At 36.5% G+C, this 15,561-nt stretch overlaps 1 protein-coding gene across 4 annotated transcripts in view; it reads left to right on the top strand.

Moving 5' to 3' along the window:
* The window catches only part of GPC5 (glypican 5), a 791,319-nt gene that overhangs the window by 106,849 nt on the left and 668,909 nt on the right, over positions 1-15,561 (top strand). The window lies entirely within an intron of this gene.

Below are 15,561 nucleotides of genomic sequence, written 5' to 3'. Positions count from 1 at the left end.
TGGGGAATCTTGGCTGAAAGTAGATTTACGTACTGTTTTAGACCTTTTAGGCTTCATCAGGAGTTAGCGTATAACCAGGTGAGAGGCACATTTATATTTCATAATTGTGTTAGTCATTTGCACTTGAAGGCCCTTGCAAAATTAACACCCGAAGGTTCCCAAACAGCAGAGAATCTTACAGTAAAATATTTTTCTTTTTTTTTCCCCCCATAATTCTTTGTGGCAATTGAAGACCCATGAGGTAGGTAAACTCAGCAGTAAATTCACCTAGCACTAAACCTGATTGAATTTGCAGACCCTATGAGTGGGATTAATCTTTTCTAATTTTAACCACCTGTAAAGTAGCTAAAAGAGTATCTAATCTATTGTCTCATTTAGGCTTAGCATAGTTCATGAAGAAAGAAAACGAACTCCAGAGTGTAATTCATCCCACCCTAAGGTGGATGGCTGCCATAATCAGGATGAATTGCCCTTCAAAGTAGTCTGTCTGAGTGGGAACTATGGCTTGCACAGTTAAAGCATCTTTTTAATTAGTTGGTGATCTTAGATTTGCCTCAGGGATAAAATATGAGGAGGTGCCTATCTGAACCCACTGATTATCCAAATAGCTAGAGTCGATGAAGTATTTGACTTTTAGATGGCTAAAGTAAGGTGAAATCAATCCTGCTTTATACTTCGAAAAAATGACACTGTGGCAGGAATTGTCTCATAATACTATATATTATTCTCAAACATATAGAAAGGAGAAAATATTATCCACTTTATTTCCTACACACACACACACACTCAGAGCATCATTAAGGAAAAATACAATTGCATCGTTGTCTTATGTACTTATATAAACTAAGCCATCCAGGAGAAATTTAAAAACAATATTTGTTTATTTATTTATTTATTTTTTATTAAAGACTATAGATGTGGTGTTACTAATGATGTGTAAAGTAAAGTACTGCATCCGCAGTTAAAAGACAGAATAAAGTCAGAACTTTGCAAATTTTAAATTGTGTTATTATTTCTTATAGATTTAGAAAAGCTAAAACCAGTAAAGCCCAAGAAGCAGGGAATGTTCAACTTGAAAGAGAAAATAAAAGAAAAAAATACAATTTTTCTTTTGTATAGATTTTTTTTTTTTGCCTTTTTTTCATTATTCCTCTGAGTCCTTTCTTGTATGTGCCATCTATAAAGACATATGACTGTAATACGACTGTTCACAGACCTGTGTCTGCTCAGTGGAATGGTTTAAGTTATGGTGCATTTTTCCACAGAAAATAGTTATAGGTGTCATCTTTTCTCATGTAGATGAAAGTTTCCTAAGCCCCATATTTCCAGTTGATCCATAATGGTTCTTACAATGCTACTTTCTTCCATGGTTCCTGAATGACCAATGGTTATTGCTTATGCCATACAGAAAGTCAGTTAATTTATGCAGCTGAACCAAACCATGCAGAAAGATGTCAAGTGAAAAAAAAATAAAAAAAAAATCCTCATGATAGGAATAAGTCAGAGAATCTAAGAAACAGTTGTTTAAAGAATGTTCTGATACTCAGCTTCAGATGAGTAATGCTCATTGCAACTTCCAAAGCACTGTTCAGCGCTACTCATTGCACACGTGCTCTGTTCTTCAGCCTCCTAGCATGTGACTAGTCACGTATTTATTATAGAACAGCATTAAGGTATATTAAAGTACATTAATTTGCATTATCTGCCAGCTAGAGGAGAAAGGGATCCCTTCCATGCCATTTGCTTCAAGTCAGATGACACCTTTCTGAGGGCAATTTCCTATCCTCAAGGAGAGTCCTTCATCAGCAGTCACGCTGGTTTGAGGATTCTTCTTGAACCACTGATAACAATACACAGGAGTCTTAAGAAAGAGCCAGATGATCCTGTACCTCTGCTGTAAATGTCATCCCACTAAGGCCCACAAATGTTCCCACAGCATAACATTCCTGTAATATTTAATATGCACAAACTGCTGACATGAACTTCTGGTCACAGAAGAGAATAGCAGGGCACTTCTGAGAGTCCCAGGAGACTGAGAAGTTCCCGGGCTGTTCACCTTCCTCTTGTTTTCACAGTATGTTATTTGCTAATTTGGAAACAGTGTTCCTGCATACATGGGATATAAGAGAGTATTTTGTTGTCTTCTAGACGGATGATTGTCATGGTCATGGAGAAGGATTTACATCTTTTGAGTATCCTGTGTTCAAAGTAACGCTCAGTGTTCAAGACCTGCGATTATTGCCCATACCTTAAGACTAAAGTAGGACTAATTTACATGGCTTTCTTGTAAGAGAAACATACCATCGGAACTGAAATGGAAGTTTTCTTTCCTCGGTTGGTCACAGCAGATCAGTGTTCTTGGTTTTCTTTCCCCCACCCTGTTCTCTGTGGACAGCAGTCTGGAGGAATTGTGGTCACGTCCATTTTGTCACTGCTAGGCAAGTAACAGAAAATAGTTTAATATGTGATCTTCTTGTGAAACTGGATTTGGCAGGAGATTAAAAGGCATCTGCTAATTTGAGTGGAGAATAGGGCTGCTACTTTCCATCTTTAGTAGATGGCACACAACTTTTATTGCTTTTCTCTCCTGTACGTCCTTATCTCTTTGATCTCTGTTAGTAGAGGGTGAGGGAGTCCCATCAACAGTTCTGGAACAAAGTATAAAATTGGGAAGTGGGACGAAAGATGCACAAGAGGGAGAGGACATTACAGCACTGTCTTCCACATTACAGAACGAAGGTTGCCCGGAACTGGACATGTTAGCTGTGTCAGCATTGCTAACTACGCAGGTCTAGGGAGGTATTATCAGACTGCAGGCCAAATGATACAGTGTGGCTCGTCTCCACACCGCTCAGGGCTACCTCCTTCTAGAGCAGAATGACCACAGCCTTTTTGTGTGCCACTTGGCTGTGTGTGCACTCTTCATGCACTCTTCGTTTTACATGACCTTTTTTTTCTAAGGCATTCTTTCGGTGTGCAATAATATGAAGGGTGCATTGCACCCACCAAAATGAACCCAAGGTGCTATGCTATATGCCATGGGGTGTCAGAAGGATAAAGCAAATGCAAATCTTTCTGGAGCGATACTGGAAGAGTGTGGAGAATACTGAAGCTTGCACAGTTTCAGCTGTACTGTTTTTTTTGGAGTGGACCCTGTAGTAGACCTGTCTGTAGAACCACGGAGGTTATCTTGGAAAAAAACTAGTAGAAGTGACCTGAAACAAACCTGGGAGTAAGCTGTCCGTTATGGGTCCAGTGGTCAATGTGCATATATAAAAGGAGATGCACACACATTTATCTTGTGTGACTATTAGGTCAACATTAAGCTAACTGTAGACATCAAAAAGAAATGGGACATCACTTCCAATTTGCAGAGGTATATTGTTCAGCTTCTGTAAAGGATCTAAATTCTCTTTAAGAGAAAATTACTTTCACCAGAAATTTGTTCTATGTCATAGATTGCACTCATGCAATTGAAGTTAGACAAATACATAATTTTGAAAACATTACTAGTTGGAAGCAAATAATCTCTGGACAAACAAATCTCTGGAGGAGACAGATTTCGATCTAATTTTTTACAGTGGAAATTCACATACAGCTGTTACAGGTCATTAATACAGAACTTGCAAGTAAATTTGTAACTAAGATAACCAAGCTATACAGGTGAAATAGCAAAACTAATGATGATAACAGAATGGATTGTTCAGCTTGTCACCATCAACTCCCTCAATAGAAAATTAAGTGTGAGAGGCACTTTTTTTGCATGATTCATCTCCCCATAAATATTTTGGCATGATTCATCTCCCCATAAACATCTAAAATAGGGAAGATGAATCACGCCTTAAACATCCCCATAACTTTCTACTGTTGGAAAAAAAAGAGTATGGTATTTAGCTGAGGTGGTAGCTGAGATGAATCACCACCCTGTATTCTCGTGTGATAGGTGTGATAAGCTGATGTGATCTTTCACTTCCTTCTTCCTTGTGGGTTTTGGCTTTGGCATTGTCATGGCTTAGTAAACATCACTACTTTCATCAGTATTGGCCTGCATACCTTCAAGGTTATATATGAACTGAACAGTATAAATTGGAAGGCTTCATAATGAATCTCATACTTTGTGTTGCAGACGTAAAATGTGTATTAATAGCTGACATCAGAGTATATGTTACTCTAGGAATATAATAATATCAATCAGATTCTCCTGCAGAATCCTTAAAAAATGCAGAAAAGGGCAAAACGCTCTTACATGTCCTACCAGGTTCCACTGGAAGTAGTTAATTCTGCTCAAGCCCAGCTATCACAAATGCTGATCAGACTGTTAACAGATAAAGGACCTCTTTGCACAGCTATGGAGCAGCATTGGTGAGATGTAAAGGATGTTCACTTCAGAATTGTTTTCCACTGCCATTTTGATTGACGGGTTTCTTTTGTCAATATACACATTCTGAAGTGCACTAATAGTTGTCTTTGGATTTGTGGAGGTAGTAAAAGACTGAAAAGGGGGAAGCTAGAGCATTTTAGACTCCTTAGCTTAATTTGAGTTGTTGGGAATAAAAAGCTGAAATATTGAGAAGCCAAATACAAGAACTTATCCAGTTGATAAGTAACAATGAAACTATTTACTGGGGACAAGTTGGGTCAAACTAATTTCCTGTATGGAAATGGAACCAAAATGTGGGTATGTGAGAAGCACAGATGTTGTCACTTGTCCTTCCTGAGTCTTTTTATGCTATTCAACATGCCATTCTGATAAGTAAGTAGGGAATTGCTTTGATTAAATTACTACTAAACAGATGCAAACTTTTTGGAAACCTGTATTTGATTGGTTAGCAAGTGTTCGCCATCAGAATAGACAGACACTTCAGCTGTGGTTCTTGGGCAAGTACAACTACCGTTTTCGCTACTGTGTTGAATCAGTGTGCTGTCAACAAGTGAGGGAGGGCAAAAAAAGCTCATGTGCAGCCTGGAAAATAGAGCTAGCATTCAAAATAGCGGGGTGCCATTCACTGGGGACATACACAGATAATGCATTTAGGTTGGAATAAAGATGAGTTGAAAATTGGAGATAAACTGGCTCAGCAGTTGTTCTGTTAAAATGATGTAGAGAGCTTACTGGTTCCTAAGGAAAACGTGAGTTAGAGAAGCAATGCTATTCTGAAATAGGTTAACAAAACATTTTTGATGTACCTAGTCAGGCAGAGCTATATCTGAATTTGGAACTCCTAAGCATACAGCTTGTCCACTTAAGCACATAATTTGGGCAATTTAGACTTCCCTTTGTAAGTCTTTAGAATTGACTACATAGAGTCAGAATGGACCCCCTTTATGACTGAAAGAAGTGGGACTGTTCATTTTAATAAAAATAAGATAAAAGAAATTTGTAAGTTTTCAGGAGTAAGATTCATCACCTAACTTCTCTGAACTAATCGCCCTCTCTCTCTAGAGGAGAAAAGAAGCATGATTCATCTTATTTCCATGTGGACACCTAAACTAGGACAGATGAATCATGCCATCATCCTCTCTTCTGATTAACTGAGATGTAGACTCATCTAGTTTGGAGATGCATTTGGTCTTTGGAGATATCTGTAATCAGGTGGGGAGGATCTGATCTGAAATACCTAAAAGGAGGAAGAAGCAAATAACTTGTTCTCATTGGTGAGAGCAAATGAGAGTATGGTGAAGCACTGGAATAATTTTCTTGGAGGTTGTGGCCTCTCTATTACTGTGCATTTTTTAATATTAGCTTAGATAAATATGTAAAAATATGAGCTCATAAATCTAGTTGAACCTGCGCTGTGTTCAAAGGATGGATTGGAGGACATCTCAGGTTCCTCCTAACCCTATGTTTCTGTGCGGTTTCATTTAATGAGAGATATTCAAGTGTGCTAGAGGGTAGGAAGGCTCTGCAGAGGGATCTGGACAGGCTGGATCGATGGGCTGAGGCCAACTGTATGAGGTTCAACAAGGCTCAGTGCTGGGTCCTGCACTTGGGTCACAACAACCCCATGCAACACTGCTACAGGCTTGGGGCAGAGTGGCTGGAAAGCTGCCCGGTGGAAAAGGACCTGGGGGTGCTGGTCAACAGCTGGCTGAACATGAGGCAGCAGTGTGCCCAGGTGGCCAAGAAGGCCAACAGCATCCTGGCTTGTATCAGCAATAGTGTGGCCAGCAGGACTAGGGAAGTGATCGTCCCCCTGTACTGGGCACTGGTGAGGCCACACCTCGAGTCCTGTGTTCAGTTTTGGGTCCCTCACTACAAGAAGGACATTGAGGTTTCCAAAGAAGGGCAACAAAGCTGGTGAAGGGTCTAGACCACAAGTCTGATGAGGAGTGGCTGAGGGAACTGGGGTTGTTTAGCCTGGAGAAAGAAAGGGAGGCTGAGGAGAGACCTTATGGCTCTCTACAACTGCCTGAAAGGAGGTTGTAGCCAGGTGGGTGTTGGTCTCTTCTCCCAAATAACAAGTGATAGAACAAGAGGAAATGGCCTCAAGTTGTGCCAAAGGAGGTTTAGATTGGATAGTAGGAAAAATTTCTTCACCGAAAGGGTTGTCAAGCATTGGAACAGGCTGCCCAGGGAATTGGTTGAGTCACCATCCCTGGAGGTATTTAAAAGACGTGTAGATGTGGTGCTTAGGGACATGGTTTAGTGGTGGACTTGGCAGTGCTAGGTTAATGGTTGGACTTGATGATCTTAAAGATCTTTTCCAACCAAAATGACTCTATGATCGTAAGTGCCAAAGCTACTAGCAGTAATGGATTTTTTAACATGTATTTTTTTTAGTTCTTAGTTTCTAAAGAATGAGTTATGAATTGGTGTAGGAATGAGTTGTATTAAAATCAGAAGTCCTACTGGGTAATAAAGAATGAGTCAAATTAGAGTGGACTACTCCAATCCATATCAGTATTTGATCCTAAGATGTTATCATCAAAAGCAACTACACAGAATTTTCTGTACAACTGTCATAGAAAAGTCCTTCTATAAACAATTTCTCTTTCCTGAGACTTCCTTAGTGTTGAAATATCTTCTGAATTTCACTTAAATTTGATAACGTTATATACTAAAACGTCTTTTCCTAACCAGTTTAGAGAACTGGATTTTTTTGTCATTATTGACAGGTGCTATTTTCCTCTTGTATTTGGGAAAGAGCATATTTTCCTGTCTGATTATCCACCTCCTGAGAGTTTTGATCTTGTGAAGTTAGAAATGGTATATTTATTAACCTATCTGAAACTTGGAAGTGCATACTTGAAATTCATTCCTTTTTACAATATTCTGTAAACTAGTTACTGAAATATATAGCATAAACAAAAATGCTTTTGTATTACCTACATTAAGCAGAAATTTGCATATATCACTAATCACTTATAGTGATTAGATCACTAATCACTAATATACCAGAGCTACACAGAGGGACATACAGTTTTCTTCTTGATATACAATAGTTATAGAGGAACATAGAACTAATTTCAACATAATACAGATCCAGTCATAAACTTCATTGTTCCTGAATTTTCCATGGAAAACATGGATGCTTGTTTAAGAAATGCAGCCTTTAAGGACATTTTTTTCCTCTCTTTTTTCACAATAAGAATGAAGTGAAGTGAAATGAAGTGAAAGATAATAAATGCACCTTTGAAACCCATGACATGTAGTCATATGTTAAGTAAACAGACTCCTCAAATTTCTTTGACTGATTAGGGTGACATTTTTTTTTGTGTGGAATTTGTCAGACTATCAGATGCAGGAATTCACCAAACCTGTACCAACAGTTAGAAGAAAGCTGTCAAATTAAATATTCAGTGATACAAAATGAATATATTTGCTTGTTTGATGTACAAGAAATGTTGATCTGTAGTGTTGCATCTGCTAGAACCTGATTATCATTTCACGTTAACCTGTATACGTCAAAAATCAGCTCACTGAGGTTGAGTGAGTATTTCGAGCATAAACCAGGGATAATTGAAAAAAAAAAAGAAATCAGGTTCTAAACTTTCAAATATAAAGAGAAAAGCTGCATCTGATGTCAGTCATGATCATAGCTTTATGGAAATCTTCCTGAGGTTGTTCTTTCTCTTCATGTGTAATTCTTCTGTCATTCCCTGATAATTACTTTTGATAAAGCTAGCATGTAAAGTCATGATGCTCTGGCAACCCTCTGGAAACCAAGTATATACTTTATTTCATTCTAAGAAAAACACATTCCTAGCTGTGCAGAAGGAAGGAGGATTTGCTTAAATATGTATGAAGTTTGTCATTCATCTGCCATTAAGACCACTTTGTAGAAGCATGATCATCTCACCTCTTTATTCATGTAAATTTCAGTATCATATTATGTGTTATTAGACTTTCTCTTAATATCAGTTCCTTACGAAAATCTTAGGGATTCACCCTGACCAAATGTAGATCTTAGTATATCTAAGTGATTTGTTCTAGCATCCCTTTATAATCAAGGGAGAGGAACAAGCACTTCCAGAGAGCAGTTCATCTCTACCAAAAGTAGTCATCTGAAGTCAGAGGGATGAATCATGCCTTAGAAGTGCTTGTTTCTCTCACCTGACTTTTAGGGAGCTTCAGATGACTAGCTCACATATATACATTTGAAGTTACGTGAAATGAATTTTACCCTTCTAATCAATTTTGTGATCCTCCTATCTCAACATCATCCCGCTATACATTCTGAATTTCCCTTTTAAAAAAATACCCTTTTCATATATCTGAGATTACTTGCCTGCCTTATATATTAAGGCAAATGTGTAAAAATGCATATCATAAGTCATTATTAATATAATGTCCTTTTGGAAATCATGCACGTTTTGCATCAAAAGATTTTCAAACAAATTCATTTTACAATACCAATTTTAAAGCTGTGATCGCCTGAAGTGTTCTGCTTGTAATTCTGAGCATATTTCATTCCAAGGTAGCAAGCAATACATTCAGAATTTAGAAATATTTTCCTTCAATGAGAAAGCATTGCTTGTGAAATACAGAGAACAATGCAAAATCAGAGAGAAGGTAAGCAGAATCGAAGAGGAAAAAAAAATTTTGGTAGAGCTCTATTTACTGCTAGTTATTTCTTCTCCTGGCACCATTAAAAAAATATAAAATTCCTCTTGTTGCTTCCAGAATGGCAAGATGAATAGTCCCATAGTTATCGCAAGATGAATAGTCCCATAGTTATCACTATTAAAAGGATAACACAAGCTGGAAAAAAAAAAAAAAAAACAAAACCACTTTTGGGAGAAAAGTGGAATCACTGATTATAACTAGATAAAATAATAACCATGTGATATGAATTCATGTGATTATCATTCATTCATTCATATGACAGTCATTCAATATTAAAATATCATCTATCAAGGTATGATTCAATGCTTTACCTTCCAGTTACAACTTAGGTATATGTTAAATAGCAGATTCTAACTCTAGATATTTTAAAATCAACAGTAGTAAGTTTCACTGAAAAGTTCAGAAAGAATTTTCTGAACCATTGGTGATAGTTTTCATTAAGTTATCAAAATTAATGAGGCTCCAGAGAACTGGATAAAAAGATAATTTTATTCCAACATTTTATAAAAAACAAATACAAGGCTTGGAGATCATAGTGTTGGATCAGCTGAACACGAGTGCTGTTGCAGTGCTGGGCCTGATCTTGAATGTATAAATAGGAAGATGGAGAAGGAAAAGAAAAAAAACCTGAATTTATTGATTTAGAAAGCAAATTCTACAGGACAAAGTAGTCAGTATCAGGATTACTAAGAAAAGATTAATACCGAGTGATGATAATAAGATTATAAAATACGAATGAGAAGTACAATTATCAATTTAGACTAGCAAAATGAGGTAGCACAATCATGAGTGAAAATCATCTCACCTCACTTCGGGACATGTTTTTCTAGATTCTTTGGCATATTAAATTTTCAAATAAAAATTAAATGGGTTTTTACATCGTTTAAATCAGGAATGAGTTTCTTCTGAGTCCTCACAATTTCATTATGGTCAAAAAGCAGAACATACCTTACATATGGGTCCGAGAGAATTTGCTGTTTCTCTGATTAATGTTTTAACAGCCTTTCAGAGTGCAACAGTTCTTTTTAGTGTAATTACAGTGACAGTAATGCTTATAGCCCAAATTACCTATGATTGCCAATTCCGATTAATATTCCAGCTAAAGCTGTCACACACCAACTTTCTAGTGTCTATGCTTTTCTCTGGTGCTCTGCTGATGCCTCCTGGGCATTGCTCAGGTGAATCACCGTTCCTGAGCTCTACACTGTGAGGAGTATCATGCTGCTGGGGGAGGTTTCTTCCATGACGGTCTTGGCCCTCTCAGAGTTAATTTGATTTGTTTCAATCCTTTATTTGCTAATGGGGTACACTCTTACCTACTCTCTCGGTCCTTGGGCTTAGTTACACCATGATTACTTGGGTTTTGGTTTTTTTTTTAGTCCTCTCTAATATTTTAAAGAGACTTATGCAATTTCATACAAAAAAACCCCCACAACTAAAAAAATTAATTACAATGTAACTAAACCAAACTCAAAATCACAGGATATGCAAGAAACATCTGACATCTGAGTGTCTGAGTAATTTGCCATTGAACACAGGACAACTTAGGGAATGGTCAACTGATTCTAATTCAAGTTTCTTAATTTTTTTTTTTTCCAAAAAGAGTTAAAATAAATTTAAGACCAAACAAGAGAGTTGTTTGGGCTATGGGTTTAATCTGTTCTACCTGTTTTCTTACTGACTTCAGTGGTGAGTCTATAATCTATGAAATGGATTAATTTGAAATATGTGTTAACGAGGAACAATTTTAGTGAGTCTCAAATATATTCTGCTGGCACTTATCCTTTTGATCTCTCTCCCATATAACCTTCACAGGCAATGCCCTAATGAGTTCATTCCTTATAATTCATTTATATGTCTTGAGGACTTTATTCTTCCAGCTCGTTTTTCTGATATGATAAATGATTAGGGGATTTTGCAGGATTAGGGGATTGGCACTGTGTACTACTTTGTAGTTAGGAATAATTACACTGAATTTCCCACTTATACGTATTTCCCTGTTTGATATATTTTAAACAAAGATATTATGTATGTAATACTGGGTGGATTAATTTCTTTTCCATAATTATTATTTTCCATATTTTTGGAATGTCTTTTGTTTGCTAGTCTGTAAACTGTACCTGAGACATTCCCCTTGACTCCGATAGGACAGTGTATGCAAGATACACTTGATTGTACCGTAAATCTTTAGTAGAGAGAATTTGGTGCTTCTGGATTATTTGCGCTGCCCATAAACAGAAGTAAAACATATGAGATCACCGAACATTAATGGCAACTGGCAACAGGCTAATACTTTCCCATAGGATCTTTCAAGTCATTATAAATTCATAATATTGTTAAGTTTTTCAGCTTCTGCTTGGATTTGGTTATCTGGATACCCGTATATTATGGGCTGATACTTAAGGTAATCCAGGCTCATCAGTTTTGGATCCCCTCTGGACTGTGAAAGGCATTCTTGCCAAATACTATGTCCATAGTTCAAGGATGGATTTTAACCTGTCCGGTTATAATTTATTGACTTCTTTATGTTACCCTGACTAAGTGTGAATTAATTTATATGTAATCTAGCCTAGTGAATTACTACTGAATTATAAGACTTCACAACTTGTTGGCCCACTACTAATACTGCATTTTTAATGTATTAGACTATCTTTGTGTTAAGTACTATGGATGTTTCAAAAGATAATACTCAGAATTTAGTCCATGCATTTTCTCAATTAGCAGCTATATAGAACATTTATCTGTGTGAAGAAAGGGTAAACTGATGAAAATGCAGTTGCTTATATAACAATGTGATTCCATAGAAATTTGTTTTAAATTTATTTTTTAAGGCACCTGTAATAGAAAGACACTTTGCCAAAACTATTAAGGATGAGAATTGCAGGGTTAATTTAAAATCCAATCCAAATTCTAGTTTATTCTGTGCAATATTGCCATTAAATCTGATTAATGTCCAGGAATAACAAAAAATAAATTATTTTTTGATCTTTTTCTGAGTTGTTCTAGTAAACAAGGCATGTGCACACTTTTGTATTGTCTTTTAAAGCCAGTAATCCGCTGGACTGTATCCAACATTGTGTTATCTTTATAATTTAGAACTACCCATGGCTCTCAGGAACAGAAAGGTTACGAAAGTGAATGAAAGATTGCCAATCTTTTAAAGCAGTGATCTGATAGTTATTTTACATCACTTTATGATCACTTTGTTAAATACACTGTTATCAAAAAAGATTGTATATATGTGCTGACATGAAGAATGAATTGAAAAAATGCAATACATCATAAACCAAACAAGCTCATCTATGTTTCTTTTCCTAGCCTTGTGTTTTGTTCCTTCTTAGCAAAACCAGGGAGATATTTGAAAATTACTTTTGAAAAATTAATTGGTTAATATATTGACAGCCCTGATGATAGTTTATTTAGGAGTGTACAAATTATAAGTGTAGCCAAAGAAAAATAAATTTGAGATGTCACCCGTGGTAAATGCAAGACATTATTCACAGTAGTACACAAGGTATCTGTAAGCTATTGTATAGTGGTTACTATGAAGATCTCGTAAAGGATGGAGATAAGAGGCACTGAGTCTGCAGATCAAAAAATAATTTAATAACAGTAAAAAGAGCTTGTCTGGCTAATCTTGGTTATATTTAAAATGTCTTTTGTACGTATTAGATTTCTACTGCTTGAAAATCACCACTTCTTTTTTGGCTGAACAATTAAGACTAACAATGTTAGTTTGGGCTGATAGACTTAAAAGACAGAGAAACGCATTGTGAAATCTTTGATACGCTTGCCAGCGTGTTGAACCAGCATAACTTGATTCGTCATTGAAGTCTCCGAAAGTGTTGCAAAATGGCATAGATTGCCATCATAAGGTGTTCGCAGGAGCTGTTCAATATTGAAAGTAAACATAGGTCTGCTTTGCTGTCTGTCATTCTTCAAGCTGTCTGAGAGCAAAACAAATCTCTGGATTAGCTTTGGCAGTTATAAAGCAGGAAACGTGCCAGTAGAAAAAACCTGATTAACAAATTTTGTAAGAAATCCTAAAATGACAATTGAAAAGCATGATGCAGAACCATAAATACAAATGGCCATTTTTATCATGTGCTGGTTAGAAAAGCAAAATAGTCAATAAATCATGCAGGTGATTATTGTACTCATTCATCTGTGGGTTGCTGGGGCACTAGCAATGTAGTTCGATCTTGAAGGTTTGTTATTGTTTATACCACATTGTAAAATCTATTGATTATCTATCTGTAGCATGATTTATTCTTTCATCTAATATTTGTGCTCTTGGTAATAGGATATTGCAGCCATGGATTGTAACAGACATTTTAGATCACATACTAAGGTTTTAATTGAGGAAAAAGTAATAATAAAAAATTTAAAGAGTCATAAAAACCTTATTCATGTTATTCTAAAGAGATTATTATGACATCATTATTTTACTAACATTAACTACTTTAACAAATTTCATCTGAAGCATTGGCAAAATTTGTGTAAAAGATCAAATCTACAGTTTCAAAAATAGCCATTTTCCTAGGATGCTTTAATATTCTTTATTTTAAGCCATCTAAACCAAGAATCAATTTGACTTAAATTTTTGGTTTTGTTATTCTGGCTGCTCCAGGCTTTTATATGAATGGTTCTTGAGTCAGTGATAACTGTGTGTCTAGAATTTAGTTCAGTTCTCTAGGCAGATCCATCTAGTACCATTTTAAATGCAAAACATCCACACAATTCCTGAAGATGTGACAGAGGACCTGCAGGATACCCATGCCCTTCCAGACAGGCAGATAAATGCCATCTACCATTAAAAATGGTATTAAACACTCTTAGGCAACTAAATAAAGCCTCCATAGTAGGATTGTACTTTCTTTGCATTCCTTGTTCCCTCCAATAAAAATGAGACATAATGTACAGTAGGACATTTAGGGCTGTAATTTAGCTGTCCATGTACATGTGCCTCCAGGTGAGCTAAGTGTCCAAACTGCCTTTATAGCTGGTGATCTCATCCTCGGTTCAGTCTCCTTAAAGTGGGCGCCTTGATCAATCTAATATGCCCTCTTGGATATGTTGTGTCTCGTCTGCTGCTCCAGAAGGACATGGGTCACCCACACACATGTGCACACCTACAAACACGGGGTGCCGTGCAGGAGTCTCAGGTACGACCTGGCATGAGGTGCTGAGGTTGAGAGGTCACATTGTCAGTGGTGATGCAGGCAGCCATTGCTCAGCTGGCACTTTGGCATGTCAACTCACGGGATAAACTGAAGAGGCTTTGCTGTGTTGAATAGGTCTCCGTTGATGGGAGCCTAGCTCCATGCAGGGTCCTGACTTTAGGAGTCCGACTTCTGAAACAAATCAAACCCTTTGCTGAATCACTGTGACATTTGGCACGTATGAATGATTATAGTGAAATTCCCTCTGGGAGAGATGCACATTTGTATGTGCCATAGTAATGAAAAGAAAAAAACAACAAATGGGATGCACTTTCCTACTCTTTACTGTGGGCAGTCAAGACTTTTTTTCTTACCTATGTGAATGTTAGGGGAATGGAAAAGAGAGATAGCAAAATCACTCTTAAGGGTGGTGTGAAATATGAAACTAAGAGTTAATAAATAATAGATAGCAAAGGAGTAGAGGTAATGACTCTGATTTCTAAGCATGTATCTCATTTTTATTGGAGAAAACAAAGAGTATATAGAAAGGATAAGCAGATTAGTTTAATATGTCTTCTCTGTGATCTTTTCATAAAGCGTGCAATTTCAAACCCACTGAAGTCAGTGAGAATCATTTCACTGACCTAAACAAGCTTTGTGTCAGAATGTAAGACATTTATTCTTATGCACAGATATATGTTAAAGATGTGATAGCCAGTCTGAGTTATTATATTAAAATTATTCTGAGTTTTCTAGTATTCCCTTCAGTCAGTGACTTAACATCAGACTTCAGATTGCTTTAGTAATTGCCTGACATAGTTTGACACTGTTTGATTCTGCCTATTTTTAACATCACTGTTTGGACAGTATTAACTGTACTTCATGCTTTTCCTCACTTTATTTCTATAGAGTCTCATTAAAAAAAAAAAAAGTGAAAAAATAAATACATGAAAACTTGTGAAGCTTGAATGAATAAAAGAAAGCTACTGAGTCATAGCCATTCAGTGGATAAAATGGGTTAATACTTGTAATATGTGTTGCTGTGTATTTTTATTCTCAACTCGAAAATAAGCTTCCCTTTGATCTATATATTGCTCCTTTGCCTTCCCTGAAGTGCAAGCTTCTCAGGCAGATCTAGGAAATTCCTCAATGCAAACATTCTTCTTTTTTGAAAACCAGCAAATCATAGATCAAGTCAGGAGAGAATACTTCTCCAGCATACTTTAACTCTGTTTTATTAACTTATACTTTAACAATATTTTATTAAAAACTACTCAGTGAACTTAAGGATTGCCACCTAAGACATGAAACGAAATGTAAGTTTATCCATTC

This window comes from Balearica regulorum, chromosome 1, assembly GCF_011004875.1.
Source record: "Balearica regulorum gibbericeps isolate bBalReg1 chromosome 1, bBalReg1.pri, whole genome shotgun sequence".
Taxonomy (NCBI): domain Eukaryota; kingdom Metazoa; phylum Chordata; class Aves; order Gruiformes; family Gruidae; genus Balearica; species Balearica regulorum.
This window is presented reverse-complemented; position numbering and strand designations above follow the sequence as displayed.